This window comes from Melospiza melodia, chromosome 20 (genome assembly GCF_035770615.1).
Source record: "Melospiza melodia melodia isolate bMelMel2 chromosome 20, bMelMel2.pri, whole genome shotgun sequence".
Classification (NCBI taxonomy): domain Eukaryota; kingdom Metazoa; phylum Chordata; class Aves; order Passeriformes; family Passerellidae; genus Melospiza; species Melospiza melodia.
This window is the reverse complement of record NC_086213.1, coordinates 7,128,996-7,143,369: the sequence shown is the minus strand read 5'-3', so window position 1 is coordinate 7,143,369 and position 14,374 is coordinate 7,128,996. Positions and strand designations below refer to the sequence as shown.

The 14,374-nt window shown below is 42.8% G+C and overlaps 2 long non-coding RNA genes across 2 annotated transcripts in view; one reads left to right on the top strand and one right to left on the bottom strand.

Moving 5' to 3' along the window:
- Positions 1-4,175: 4,175 nt before the first annotated feature.
- The window catches only part of LOC134427215 (uncharacterized), a 38,686-nt gene continuing 28,487 nt past the window's right edge, over positions 4,176-14,374 (bottom strand). Inside the window, exons 2-3 of the long non-coding RNA XR_010030121.1 lie at positions 6,535-6,680; positions 4,176-4,248 (exon numbers count right to left, since the gene is read on the bottom strand). This is a non-coding gene — a long non-coding RNA (uncharacterized LOC134427215). The remainder of the gene's footprint in view (positions 4,249-6,534; positions 6,681-14,374) is intronic.
- Positions 8,473-11,300, top strand: LOC134427497 (uncharacterized). The gene is made up of 3 exons (XR_010030191.1): positions 8,473-8,870; positions 9,960-10,439; positions 11,122-11,300. It is a non-coding gene; the product is annotated as an uncharacterized LOC134427497 (long non-coding RNA).

Genomic DNA, 14,374 nt, shown 5'->3' with positions numbered 1-14,374 from the left:
AGATCCTTTCACACACACAGGGGCATCCAGAGCGGAAATCCTGACAGAAAATCCTGAACTTTCTGGGGAAAAAGCAGAGACATTCGCTGGCGCCTTGCTTCCCCGATGAGAGTTTGGTTTGCCAGGGAAAAAGTGATAGTTTTCCATATCCTCCAGCTCATGGCCACGGCTCTGAGTGCAGGGTTTCCGCCAGGTTTTCTGGCAGTGTCTAAGAGCAAGGGGTTATATTTTAACATGTATTAAAACAAAAGAATATGGGGAGGGGCAAAAAAGTATTGTTTTAATGGGAAGGGATAAAGGCAAATGCACAATCTGCAGTCTTGGCTTTTCTTTACATTTTGTGCAAACTTGTCACTTACTGGTTAACCTTCCCCTGTTGCTGCCATCCTGCCAGAGCAGCTCATGTTGCCCTTCCAACCACACTGCAGTGAAAAGGAGGTTTAAAAATCCATCAGCACTCACAGAATGCATTGAGCAGTGCTGCTCAGTCCCCCCTGCCCTCAGCAGCAGCTCCTGTGCTTTGACTGCACACTCTGTGGGCCAAACTGTCCCAGGATAATTTGGAAATACTGAGGGGGTTTAGTTCTGGCTTTCCCATTTCAGAGCTGTCCTCTTCTTGGCTTTCAAGTGCTTATTTTATTTAGCCTGTGTTGAATGCTCTGTCCCTTGACCTTTCACCTTTCCAGGAAAGTTCAGGATTTTGCCAAACATGCCAGGGGAGGGCAGAGGCTGAGCAGGGAGGGAGTCAGGCATTGCCCCTTCTTCCCAGCACCCAGGCTCTGTGCTGTGCCAGCTCACAGTAAATCTGGCTGCCACTTGCCAATGGGCACTGCCTCCACACATAAACATCACAGCAAAGGTGTAAGAAAGATTTTGTTAAACCTTTTGGGAAATAGGATACCATTTAGTGGTAATCCCAAAGATTCATGAAGAGTTGCAGCCAGCAGAGGGGTGTAGGAAAGTGGAGAGGCACTTTTACTTCTGAATGTAGCCTGATTTTATACCTGTGAGAAGAGTTGAAAAACTTCTCTTCCCCTTGTCTAGGAGAGAAGTGACAGGTATTAAAAAACACTCGGTTGACTTTGGGGAAATAAAGGCCCTAAGAATCAACTCTCCATATGCTCCTTTGGTTTCAGGTTTAAGTTAAAATCACCTCTTTCTATCAGTAGGTTTGGTTCTTGTTTAAATGACAGCAATGTTTATTGTGGCTCAGCCTGGCTGCTCAAAGGCTTGTCCATCTATTGCTGGGTGGTTAAATTCTCAGGTTTTGAATTCTTGCAGGTGACTCAAGGAAATAAGATTTAGTGGCTTTTAAAAAAATTATTACTTCTAAGAGACAGACGGATTGCAAACAAAGGGCTGGTTCCTGCTCCTGTTGAAGGCATGAAGTTGAGGCACCAGAGTTCATTCCTGACTGCCTTAGGTGTTCAAGGCGAAAGAAAGAAATAAGAGAGAGCTGTAAGGCTAAAAGCAAGCACTGACATGCTGTAAGACCTTCATGATTACCTCTGGGGGGAGAAACACAGCCTGTAAAAAAAATTATAAGAGGATAACTGCACCTTCTTCATGAAAATGAGCAAATTCCAGAGTGTTTCTTCTGCCTGCTATGTGATTTGCTTCAGCTTCATTTCACGTGCTGTCTCACACAATAGCCTCCGGGGATTCTCAGGGAAAAAAAATTTAGCTGCCTCACCTTCTATGCCCAATTCATGCCTTCCTGCAAGGAAATTATTTGCTGCTTCCCTAACAAACCTGCTTCAGTTGTCACTGTAGGTAAGGTTATGTCAACACTGCTATTATAAACTCCTCTTGTCAGGAATTTACAAGTCGGCTGTAAAAATTCCCTTTGCACTTAATTCTGGCAGAGATGAAAAAGCCCCAGAAGCACATTAAAAAAAATAAAAATCAACATTTACATATTAGATTTTAACACTTTCCAAGAAATGAATACTTCAATGTTAATGCAGACACTGTATGACCAGACAAAGACCTAAACAAATGGGTCCAGTCAGGGAGGGAATTCTCTACTGAAATAAGTCACCTTGGAGTGCCCTGCACATCAGTGCTGCAAATATGGAAATGTCACTCTGAGTGCCACCAGAGGAATAAGAACAAAAGTGCCCTGGAAAACCTCATCTACTTCACTGCAATGATAAAATGCAAGCCATCCTGTTTATTGAGGGACACATCCTGTCAGTTGTACTAAGAAGCTGAGTTTAATGTTTGAAGATTTCACTAGAGGTGAGGAAGGATTTTTTTTTAATCTGTCTGAAGTATTTATCTCACCTTCATCCTCATCGGAGCCCCTTGTAATCACCAGCACATTTAGCTTTCCTGGTGCATTACTGCTGTTTATTTTCATTTCAGAAACAGAACAGTGATATGGAGAGAGGTTAAATGATTTGCCCAAGGTCACAGAGGACAAGCCTGTGCTCTGGGAAAGGCACTGGCCCATGGCTGGGACCCCAGCACACTGTCCATCCTCTCGTGGCTTGCTAAGGGGTAAGGACAATTTATTGTGCTTAATACAGCTCTGAGCCTGCAGTTTCTTTTCTCTTCCCTGGGCTTCTACTTGGCAGGATTTAACAGTTACTGGCTTCATTCTCTCTCTCCACTCCCACCCTTGTTTTTTATGGGTTTAAGAGGAACTTGAAATTGTCTGATTTTGGATCTGAGGAAGTGTAGAGAGCCTGAATTGTTTGCATATAAGAAACATTGCTGTGTAGAGGCTGAAACAGAGACAGGGCAGATTTGCTGTGTGCAGAGGTGTGTGCTTTTACATTCTGCCTAGATCCAAATTGAAAAGGAGGACTATATGGCACTAAGCTAAACTCTGGAAGCCTTGAGAGAAAAAAAGGGGAAGGCGAGGAAAAGGAAAAAGAAGATAGAGAATAAGCAGTATGTGGCAGTATGTGGGTTTGATACAGTCTTTAGTTCATTTTCAAATGCTATAGGGGATCAACAACTGAAAGAAATTATAATAATCCAGTTAGAACTAGTGTAGCTTCAATAAGACCACATTTTTAAAAGTATGATTCCAGCTCTCTAAACTCTTCCACATATTTAATGCATGCAAATATCTACACCCATGTGTATGACTCTGCAAAGTTATGTTTGCAGCCTTGCAAACCACATTTTAAACAAAGACTCAGATCTCCATCTTTTTCCTCCCCTTAACTGTTCAGGGCACACACAAGGAGTGCTGCTTCCTCCAGTGACACCAAGCAGGACATGCCCTAAGCTGGGGCACCCCAGGCCCAGGTCTGAGTCAACAACAGTGTCAGTCTGCCAAGGAAAGGACCAAATTCTCTGGAACAGAACAGGCCCAAGAAGCACAAAAGGAATTTACAAAGCAAGATTTTGGTAATATGGTCCATTGGCTTTTGATAATAAAAACCACATTGTAAATGGCCAAGAAATTAATCTTTAAAAGGCAGCTGTAGCCCATGTGTATTAACTATTTTTCAAAGACATTTCCTCTGGATTTTTGTAACCTTCTTAATACATGTTTCCAGCCAGCAGAGATGTTATGCTCTGTGGGTGAAATATAATATGCATTTTTAAAACATTTATAAATATGTATACACCCTATGGATGCACACGGCACTGTAGGAGCTGTGCTCTGGTCTGCAGTCTTTAAAAATTAATTACAAATATACTAAGGTGTATATTCAACACAATGCATGGGGATTTAGCCACATAAATTTCATTAAGGCTGATGAGAGGTGTGCAGTTAAAGCCTTGCATATCAAGACATCATGCATAAAGAAAAGCCTGTCTAATTATGTATTTACTTATTAAAGCGGAACAGCTCTGAAGGGCATGCATGTTTATCTAATTTTATTTATTCCTTTTCAAAACAAATGAAATGCACACATGAGTACACACGTGAGCACACACACACACCTATATTCTGCAGAACACGGAATTTTAAAATTTGATATGTTAATATGTTGAAAAATAAATTAAAATTATTCTTCAGCTATTCTTATTTTTTGTAACAAGCAAGATTAAAACATCCATTGAGGTCACAAACTAGGAACATGTAAGTAACCTGACAATGTGAAATGGTATTTTCCTGGTATTAAAGGCATTGGTGGCACATTTTAGTAGAGCTGCAATTGTGACAAACAGTACTCAAAGCTGGGAAATCCTCAGTTCCCTTACCTTGTTTCCTCAGGTCTCACATTTGCCATCATAAAACTTCTTTCCTCTTCATAACAGGGGGTAATGTAGATGGCACACAGCCTGCATTAACGTAAAGCCCTGGGTTTAGCACATGCATGTGGGTAGAAACTGGGTATTTTGCATGAATGTTGTTAATTTCTGGACATGAAGGAATGCATTTCATACAACTGTTTAGTTTCTTCTCTAGATTTAAATTCTTCTCTAGATTCAGTAATCTCTAGATTACTGAATGGCTCCAACATGTGTTTGCTGCCAAGTTCAGGATCTGAAGATGTTGCTCCAATGTCTCTTCTGAGCACTTTGATGCCATCTACTAGATCATTGTGTTAGGGGCCAAGTTAAGGCCAGCAGGGTAAAGGCAATTTATAACCCACATAGTGACATCAGTCTAACCTAGCAACCTCCCTAGCAACACTACCAAAGCATCACAATGTGGCCCCATAGCTCAGATGATATGAAGATAGCAGCATTGTTAGGGTGGGAGGTTGCCACTTTGGCCTAGCAACAAATAACAGCCTGACCTTGGGATCTATTGAAAGCTGAGAAGCCAAGCAGAACAGAGGGAGAACCACCAAATGAAAGCCCAAGGGTTCCTGTCTATTTATTTTATGTAACCTAAACAAATTCTTCAGAGAAAAATATGGCAATGCTTCCAGACACATTGCATGCTTATATATTCAACATTGCTTTTCCACATGGCTTGTTAAGAGATTTTACATTGTGATTTGGAAATCACAAAACCTGTGTGCAGAAAAAGGATGAATAAAGAAAGCACTCCAGCCAATTCAGAGTGGTGACAAACAGGCTGCATGTTGCTGTAAGTGTGTGCTGATGTGAGGGCTCCCACCCCCAGGTGTCACATGGGGTGATCTGGGAGCCACACACACACACTGGGCTTTGGGCTCACCCAAGAAATCCAGCTGTAACCAGCTTATTTGCAGCATTTTGTCACTGAAAATATGAAATGGATATAAATCACATCCTCCCCTTCCTTCTCTTTCTTCTTGCTGCCCATTCAAATAAGCCCCTTGTCCACAGCACTGTGCCAGCCCTGCAGAGGCAGCTGCTGAGGCAAGGTAACACTTCTGTCTCCCAGATACACATCAGGAGTAGGGCATCCTCCAAAGACACTCTGAGGAGCTGGACCTGATCTGCTTGGTGTTTCTAGTTTCTAGCAGTGATCCCATACTCCTGGTGTTTGTAAGTGAATCCCACGTGCAGCAACCTGACAGTTACAGTGATTCAAAAACAACTGAGACAAACAAATGGCAAGCATGGAAAAAGCAAGTGATGCTTTTGTTTCTGTACTGGTGGCCCTGAGCCAGTGTATGATGCTGGATGTTGCCTGATGCTGAGCTTCCAGGCACCATTTGGCCTTAAGAAAATAGAAAACAATATTAGCCCAACAGTTCCTAGGAGAATCATAACCCTCAGAATTCCAGAGCTGTCCTGTACAGTGAGCACTTCTAAGCCCAGCCAGTGGGGATAATTCACCTCCCCCTGGTTTGCTGGCTCTAAGCTACCAGCTGGCCAGTGCAGAGAGGCTCAAATTGCAGCTGCCTTCACCCTCTGTAGCTGTCAAGATAAACAGATGACTTTGGTTTGCAGCAATGGAACATTGAATATATATTTTCAAAAATGTAATTTCTTTGGAAATTTCAATGAAACATGCTTTCACATATGTGTGGCTATGCATGTGGATGTGTGAATACACACACATTTTCATATAATTACATTTTTTTAGTAGGTATTTTTAAAAATAATTTTAATTCCTTCAATTTTTCTGCATTGTGTCCCCCTTGTATAACACTTGGTATCACTTTCAGTTTATAAGTTCTCTTGAGAGAGGCCACAAATAGCCAATTGTCTACTTGCAGCAGCCTTTTACAAAGGGACTGATAGAGCTGAACTGGACATGGTCTGTCTGTCCTGCTGTCACTGCTGCAGTAACCATAATTGTCATGTGGGTAACATGAAGTCAGGGGCAATTTATCCTATAAAACCTTAGTGCAACTTTCATCACAGAGCCCAGCATCTGCCCATTAGCTCAGTTTCTGTTTTCAGCCAAGACTGTGACACATTCAAAGGCATTGTATGAAGTGTGTGAATGTTTACTCCTTTGGATCTTTCTTAAATTACAAGCTTTAAGTACATTGAATAATAGAGAGAATTGGGAGAAACCTCTTGTGTTAGTGCCACTTCCTCCATTCCACACTTTTTCAAACTCAAACTGGCAAGCTGAAGCTTTTTTAACTCTTTGGCTTTCCCATAAGAGCCCTTGCTGGAATTGTGTGTATCCAAATGGTGAAGGGGAGGCTGCAGTGGAACCCAAACAGCTGTTCCTACCTCCCAGCAATGCAGATGTGCTGGAAATCCCACAGACATGAGGGAAGAGGAAATTTCAGCTTCTCTCAGTGCTTCCCAGCCACACTGCTCTGTCTCCTTCTGCTGCCACCTCTGCACGAGGGTGTCCCCAGAGGTTAACTTCCAAACTGTAAAAGAATGGAGGAGAATGGGAATGGGGATGAGCTCTTACCAACTGACCATGTTACCTTCTCCATGGATTTCCTGCAAAGCATCTTGGAAAGTGCTGATAAACTTTCTCAAGTCCTAATGCTGGCCACAGGTTTCCCCCAGGGCTCCACATCAGGGTGAGCCCTCTCTCCCTTTTTCATGTCATTTCTTTCCCTCTTTGAACCATGGTTCCTAGAGGAGGGAAGGGAGCAGGGTGGGGAAGGGCTGCCAGGAACCAATGGTCAGTACCGGCTGTGTGTCTTTCCCTCAGCACCATATTTTGCCAATCTGTACAATAAAATGTGTGAAATACACTTGCAAAAAATAGCTGAGAAGTTAATTTCCTCCTCCTTCCTCATCACTTAACAGCTCTATAACTCCAGCCTGAGCTTTCACCAGTCCCAGCCATGGTGTTCAAAAGCTCCAGCCCCAGCTCTGGCTGTCCTCTGCCCTCCCACTGCAAACCAAGCCCAGAGTAAGAGCCTGGTGTAATGAGTAACCCAGAGGAGATTCATTGGGACCAACACCAGGAAAATTACTTGATTTCTGTGCTTACACAATTCAGAGTATTCATCATTTTGCCAGTTCTAAAACTGAGTAACTTTGGCAAATACCAGTCAGTCTCAGTTCCTTAGAGGAGACAAAAGACTTTACCATTAATATTTCCAGAGCCAGCTATATTTTTAGACAATGGAGACTGGGACTGCATTGTGTGGGTTTCTCTATGTGTATAAATCTAACATTCTGGATACCCACGCTTTTTAAAAAATGTAATCAGTATCTAAAAATAAATGCACCTTATTAAATACTTAAAATTCCTATCCTTCCCTCAAGAGACCATGCATGACTGGCATTGAAGCTGGGTCACTGCAACCAAAAGAAATGAACAATTCTGATCAGCAGACCTGATTGCATCAGTGAGCTGGTGGAGCTGGGGAGATTGTACCAAAACCGGGATGTTCAGATCTGGGTTTTGTTTCACCAGTTAATGACAGATAAAGAATCTGGGATCCAGTTTAGGTAGACTTCATCTGTGTTAGATGCAAATTTAGGTGCCTCTTTGGTGTAAATCTGAGTAAACCTCATGCACAAGTGCTGGGGAAAACAGTCTCACGCACCTCCTTCATTCTGGCCCAGGAGGGAAGAGCAGCGGCCCTGTATTTGTGCGAGGAATGCAGGGATATATCCGGCTCTCCAGCGCTGCCGCTAATGCCAAGGTCAGCCCCAGCTGACACCGTGCCTGGGGACGTGGGGGAAGGGATGGCTGTGCTCTGCGGCCAAGCCACAAGATGTCAGGAGACTGCTGTGCTGGGCTGAGCCGTGCTGTGCTGTGCCGTGCTGTGTGTGCTGTGCTGTCCTGAGCTGTGCTGGGCTGTGCTGGGCTGTGCTGTCCTGAGCTGTGCTGTGCTGTGCTGGGCTGTTCTGGGCTGTGCTGTGCTAATATTGAGCTGAGCTGTGCTGTGCTGGGCTGTGCTGGGCTGTGCTGTGCTGTGCTGTGCTAGGCTGTGCTGGGCTGTGCTGTCCTGAGCTGTGCTGGGCTGTGCTGGGCTGTGCTGGGCTGTGCTGTGCTAATATTGAGCTGAGCTGTGCTGTGCTGTGCTAGGCTGTGCTGGGCTGTGCTGGGCTGTGCTGAGCTGTGCTGTGCTAATATTGAGCTGAGCTGTGCTGTGCTAACACTGAACTGAGCTGAGCTGTGCTGTGCTAATATTGAGCTGAGCTGTGCTGTGCTTTGGGGTGCTGAGCTGCCCTCTTGCACTGCCTGGCAAGGCATTCTGCACTGGGGCCTGGGAGCAGCCTGGAAGCTGCTGCCATCATTTTCCAGCCCTTTGTGCTATTCTGCATCCTAACCATGCCAATCTGCTTCTTGATGAAAAGATGTGAGCAAGAAAATGAGGAATTTCTCCCTTTTCATGACTTTTCCCAAGTCCCTATTTTACAGCTTGCCAACTCCCTTGCTGTATATCTGCATGCAGGTTCCTCTCTTATATTTCACTTTACATGGTTAATTGTGTTTGTATTCTCCACAGGGTTCCTGGCATTTACAGCACACTGTGAGGTCACTGATTTGCCACTGTGTTTTCAGAAACCTGCCTCACCATCCCCATGTAAAACTGAAAACGAGAGGAAAGTGAGAAAGCAGCAGTTTGCAGGAACCTCAGGATGAAAGGGTAAACAAGATCTTACACAGAACCGTGCCTGGGCTTGCATCCAAACACAGTGTGCTACAGCTTTAATATAAAGGGATGGCTGTAAGATGCATTTCATTCTCGCTGCATGCACTCTGCTAGTGAATACTCTGATCACCAGACACTAACTGTGTGTTGTGCACAAATCCTGCTGGTGGAATAAATCCTCTTCCCACAATTACAGTACACCCTGCACCAGTTTTTGCATGTCAAGCAGCCAGAGCACAGCCATGCGTGTTTCTAAAGCAGCAATGGCAAATCCATGAGGTCCAGTTCCAGCAGGTGGTATGTGGGGTGTACACAATTGCTGGGAAATTTCATCCAATTTAATTTCTTTAAAATAGTCCTTCAGGTCCAGTCTGGTTCCTAATGACTATCTACCTCATGGATTGACAGAGCACTGTACAAGTGACTCCCATTTTGTTGCCATTGTCAGATCAATCCCCAATGGTGTCCTGCTGCATCCCTCTCCCTCCCACACCAATACACTGCCACTTGCCTATACTTGCAGAATGAAACTCTTTTATGGAGAAGTCATTTTTCCAAGTGCAAAGTTGTCACACACAAAGGATACATGTGGCTGAGGTCTGCACAATTCACAAATTAAACTGGAAATTTCAGGGCCCAGTTTTTTGTTATTCTTTTCATATCCTTGCTTTGGCTGTCAGTTCTGGACTAGCAGGAATCCCATCCTGTTCAACACCTTATTTTACTTCTGTATCCAAGTTCCTGAGTTTCTGCATAATAAATGGATACAGTAGCCCCCTTTTTGATATTAAGTGGCATCTGCACACCCAGGTCTTGGGTGTCAAGCTAAGAACTAAGAAAATCAGAAGACACCAGAAAAAAAAAAAACAACCAACATTATTAGGGTGATAGCTCATTATAAAATGACACACTCAGTGTATCATGGTCCAGTTTCAAGAAGATTCAGTGCCATGGGTGTTGAGGCAGAATGCAGAAATGGGTGCCAGATACAATACACAGGTACCATCATACACACAGGGTGTTTGCACACATTAAACATTGAAATGTTCCATTTGGAAGTGACTGGAAGTTTTCAATCCACAGATTTGGAGTTGCTGCATGAAATGACATGAAATCCACCAAGTTCCTGTTCACATAAAAAAAACCAAACCACGGACAGAGGGCACTTCATCTTTCTGGCAGTGTCAGCAGGTTGGGCAAGGTTTAAGCAGGTAAGAGAGTGGAACAGACTCTGTGGCTGCCCCTGCTAGAACTGACTTGAACAGAATTATGATTCTTTCTGAACAAACTGCAGCCCTGTCCTGTCCCCTCCATGCCCACCCTCTCCATCAGGCCTGCAGCTCATTAGTGGGGCAGCACAGGATCCCTGCATTGTCAACTGCATTTGGCACCTTGGAACCAGAAAATGCCTTCATTCAGCTCTGTCAGCCCAGTGCCCAGCTAGCAAGTCAGTCAAGAAAAGGAGTGCAATGGGTGCTTTTGGAAACAGTGTGGGGTGAGAGAAGGCAGGAAGTTAATGAGTACTGAACACTGAATGCAACTGAAGAAGGAAGTTGTTCACAGGTAGGAACCCATAACCCTGTAAACCAAGTTCTCTGTCCAACCTGCTACTGTAGCTGTGCATTTGACATTGAGCACTGTCTCTGCAAGGCAAGGCTGCAAATCCTGAGCTCCTGTGCAATGGCTCTTACCCTGCAATTCATACCATCATCATCATCATCAAGTAATCATATTTTAATGAGGGAGTAGAACATGCTAATTGTTTTTCTTCTGCTATTCTACATGACTGCAAATTAAAGGGACACCAGGGAAGCAAGAATTACAGCCCTGTGTTTTAGGATGGTGCACACTTGCTCAATGCAGCTTCAGTGTTTTGTCACAGCCACTCCATCTGTATGATGTGCTTTGTAGCCTCTGGCTCATAACAAAAAATAGATGGATTGCTTTTGTCATTGTGGCACCAGATTGGTGAGGAAAATACTCATGGATTTGGTAGCTTAAAGTGAGTGTACATTAGGAAGTTCTGGCATTTTCATTTTATCTTAACAGCACATTTCCTGAGACTATCTGGAGAAAAGTTGCTAGATACCAACTACACTCTCATATTTTAAAAAGAATTGCAAGAAAGTGAAAATAATTCTAAGAGGAGTTGCTAGGTACAATTCTGGTGTATAACTAATATAAATTTGTCTTATGTTATAAATGAAATATTTGGTTCTGTAAATTCTGACTCCTGTTTCAACAGGTCTACAACTGATATCTGGGACACATTTTAGAATCTTCAACAAAAACTGCTAGGAGTTTGGTAAATCCTGACATTTAAATAAATTCTTGTATTTTAACTAAGACCTTCCTCCCATGCTCTGAGTCCTCGGCACACCTCAGGCACTGCAGCACCTTCCTGTCAGGGCTCTCTGGTGCTTGCAGAGCTCTTAAAAAACAGATTCCAGCTTGAAGCAAAATTTCTGTTAACTGGTAATTGGTCACCTGCACATGGTGGTGGTACCTTGTCTGAACAGCAAAATGAAGGCTGGCTGCTTGCAGGGCTGCAAGCAAGTAAAAAAAATAACATTAATTTCTGTGATATTTATTTCTATGTCCAGGATGAGATAAGGGAAAGAGACAGCAGGGTTATTTTTGTAAAAACTTCCCTATTAATATTGGCAATTATTGAAAAAAATAATTGTTATCACCCAGTAAAACCTTGCTGTCATATATGACACTAAACGTTTGAACAAGTGAATTTTCACACTGCACAGAATGATTTAGCACTTTCTTACTTTCTGGGAAAGTTTTTTAGCAAAGCCAGCAGGCTGGGGCTGAGTACTGGCATGATGGATCTTTTTAGAAATAACTGTTAAAAGAAACTGTGTTCTGCAAGTCCAACCCTTTTACAGGGGAACAAGGACAGCAATGTGTGAGCACTGCTGCGTGCTCTAGTGTGGTTTTGTGCCTCGTGTTGGAGGAAAAAACAAGTCGATGGTGGCACAATTTGTAAAGCAATTACTGCTCCTGGAATTGATAGTCTGGCACTGCTAACTGGATCTAAAGGAATCAGGTGTTTGATGGCAGCATTCCCCAAACTAGGACAGACAGCAAATTAAGTGCTGTGCTGAACAGCAAAGAAAACATGACATTTTTTTTGCTCTAAATTAGCAACACTGTAGTTTTTATTTGGACTTCAGAGGCTTACATAGAGACCAAAGCAGTGTGTTGTTCTGTGGTCAGTTTAATTTTTTAAAAAAGTAATAATGTTAGATTGAAAAGAAAACAAAAAGTCACTGAATTTGCTCTTGCATGGAAAAGACCACAAACTCTGGGAGCTCACTGTGCCATGTGACCAACCTTCCCTGCCCATGGATGTGGATTATCATCAAAGCTATTTGGGTACATGCACATGACCTCACAAAAATGTGCACTAGCAAAAATATACTTTTTCTCAAGCCAAAAAGGGAACAAAATTTTTCATAAAAGAGACCTAAGACTTGCTCTTGTGCTAGTGATTGGATTAGGTAATGACTAATTAGATGAGGTCATCACTTTCTATGTCATATATATACAGTATTTATGAAGAATTTACTCATTCTAATTAACAGAGTAGAAATAGTTTCTTGACAAACTTCATTTTCCTGAAACTAAGAGCCTTGAATTTGTTCCACTTTTGATCTTTCTTTGGTGGCTATGTTTGCTTTACATTAAAATAACTTCTAACATTCCCATTAAGGATAATCCCTCCAGCAGCCACAGTATGACATTTCTATATTAATCTTTTAAGCATTTTAGAAAAGCAAGGTTTCATGTTTTAATAATCACAGTGTTTTTCTCTGAGGAGTTGTAAAAATTTATGGGGCTTTTCTATCCTATTTGACTTCTACATCTTTAGAGTTTGGTGCTAATGGCCCATTCAGCCTGCTTACTCTTTGACTCCTTCTTTATTTCTTTTTCATCTTCTTACAAAAGAAAAATTGCTTCCGTGCCTTACACTGTTGCAGATGCTGTTCAAGTGGTAAGTAATTCCAATTCAACTGGCTGAAAAACCTCAGATCACCCTCATCTCAGAATCACTTGGGGGTCTCCAACCTAGACATGTGCATACAAATCCTTTAATTCATAATTAAGAACAAAATGTAGCCAGTTGTTTAAAGCAGAAAGAGCAGCAACATCAATATAAACACACACATTTTTAACAGTTTATTGGCTTGTCTTAAAAAGTATGTTTTCCTGCTCTATTTTGGTTCATTCTTGCTGTTTGAGCAGAAAAACAAAAGATAAAGTTAAATAATAGATGAACTATGTTTATTGTAGTTATAAGATGACCATAAGCATCTTATAATTATGCTCCAGTGCCTCAGAAGCATTTTTGTCCCATACTACTCATACTTTGTTGTATGCAGAGCCAGGCAAGACATTGCAACTAATAAAAATCCAGCCATGCCATGACAGTAACAAAACAAGCAAATTCCTCACTGTGTCACTGAGATCTCTCTCACTGCTCTTGCCTTCACTTCCTGAAAGCCAAAAAAATCTGGCCCCTTTTGGATAAAGTAATTTCCGAAGGAGAGAGAAAACATGCCTGCCTTAAGTCAAGATTGCCTCTGGTGATTTCCATTGCTAAAATCCCTGCAGAAAAGGAGCTGTAGCATCTCAATTAGGCAAGTCTCAAAGCATTTGTGGTTACAGAGAATAAAACAATATTCTCAGTTCCAATACAAGTGGAGACACTTAGTGAGATCAATTTCTTGGGAGAGGTTGCACTTGATTTGCTCAGGCAGCAAACTGTCAGAAACAGGGGCTCACTCTTTACTGAAGCCACCTCCTTGGCTGCCCCATAGAGAACCAAGGGGGTCAGAAAGGGCTGAGAGGATAAAGAACAGAGCAGTCAGCAGCACATCAGAATGTTTGATAATGGAACAGACAGCAGTTTCAGGGGCTGGGAACACCCACCGAGGAGAGTGTAGTAACTACAGAGGAGTGGGAAAATGTAGTTTCTATTGCATATTCAAGACAGTAATTGAAGAGATAAGTGCCAAAAGATCTGCAGCGTCCAGAAATTGTCAGAGTTGTCTTGCTACAGGTTCCTCAGTGATCTTATCCTGAGTGTTTCATAACAGATGGAAAGATGGCTGGAATGCATGTTTAAGAATAGACAAGGAAAAAGCAACTCTGTGTTGTACCACAACACTCCAGCCCTGTTCTAAACCAGCAAGGGCATGGTGGCAGCTCAGTCAGCACAGCAGCATCAGCCCTGCTCAGTGCCCTGGCAGCCAGCAGGCAGATGGGTCTCCCTCAGCCCAGCTCTGTGATTTACTGCACACACACAAAGCTGCAGTAACTTGAGTGCCTCTGGGTGATTTATAGAGGCGTGGGCTGCTCATCTAAGCAGAGGAGTGGGATGCAGAAGTGCCTGTGCTCCAACCAGTTTCCGATGTGGAATCCTGTGGCCCAAGGCAGGCCAGGTTGTTTCTCAGCCTCTGTGCAAGTTCCCAAATCTCAAAGTA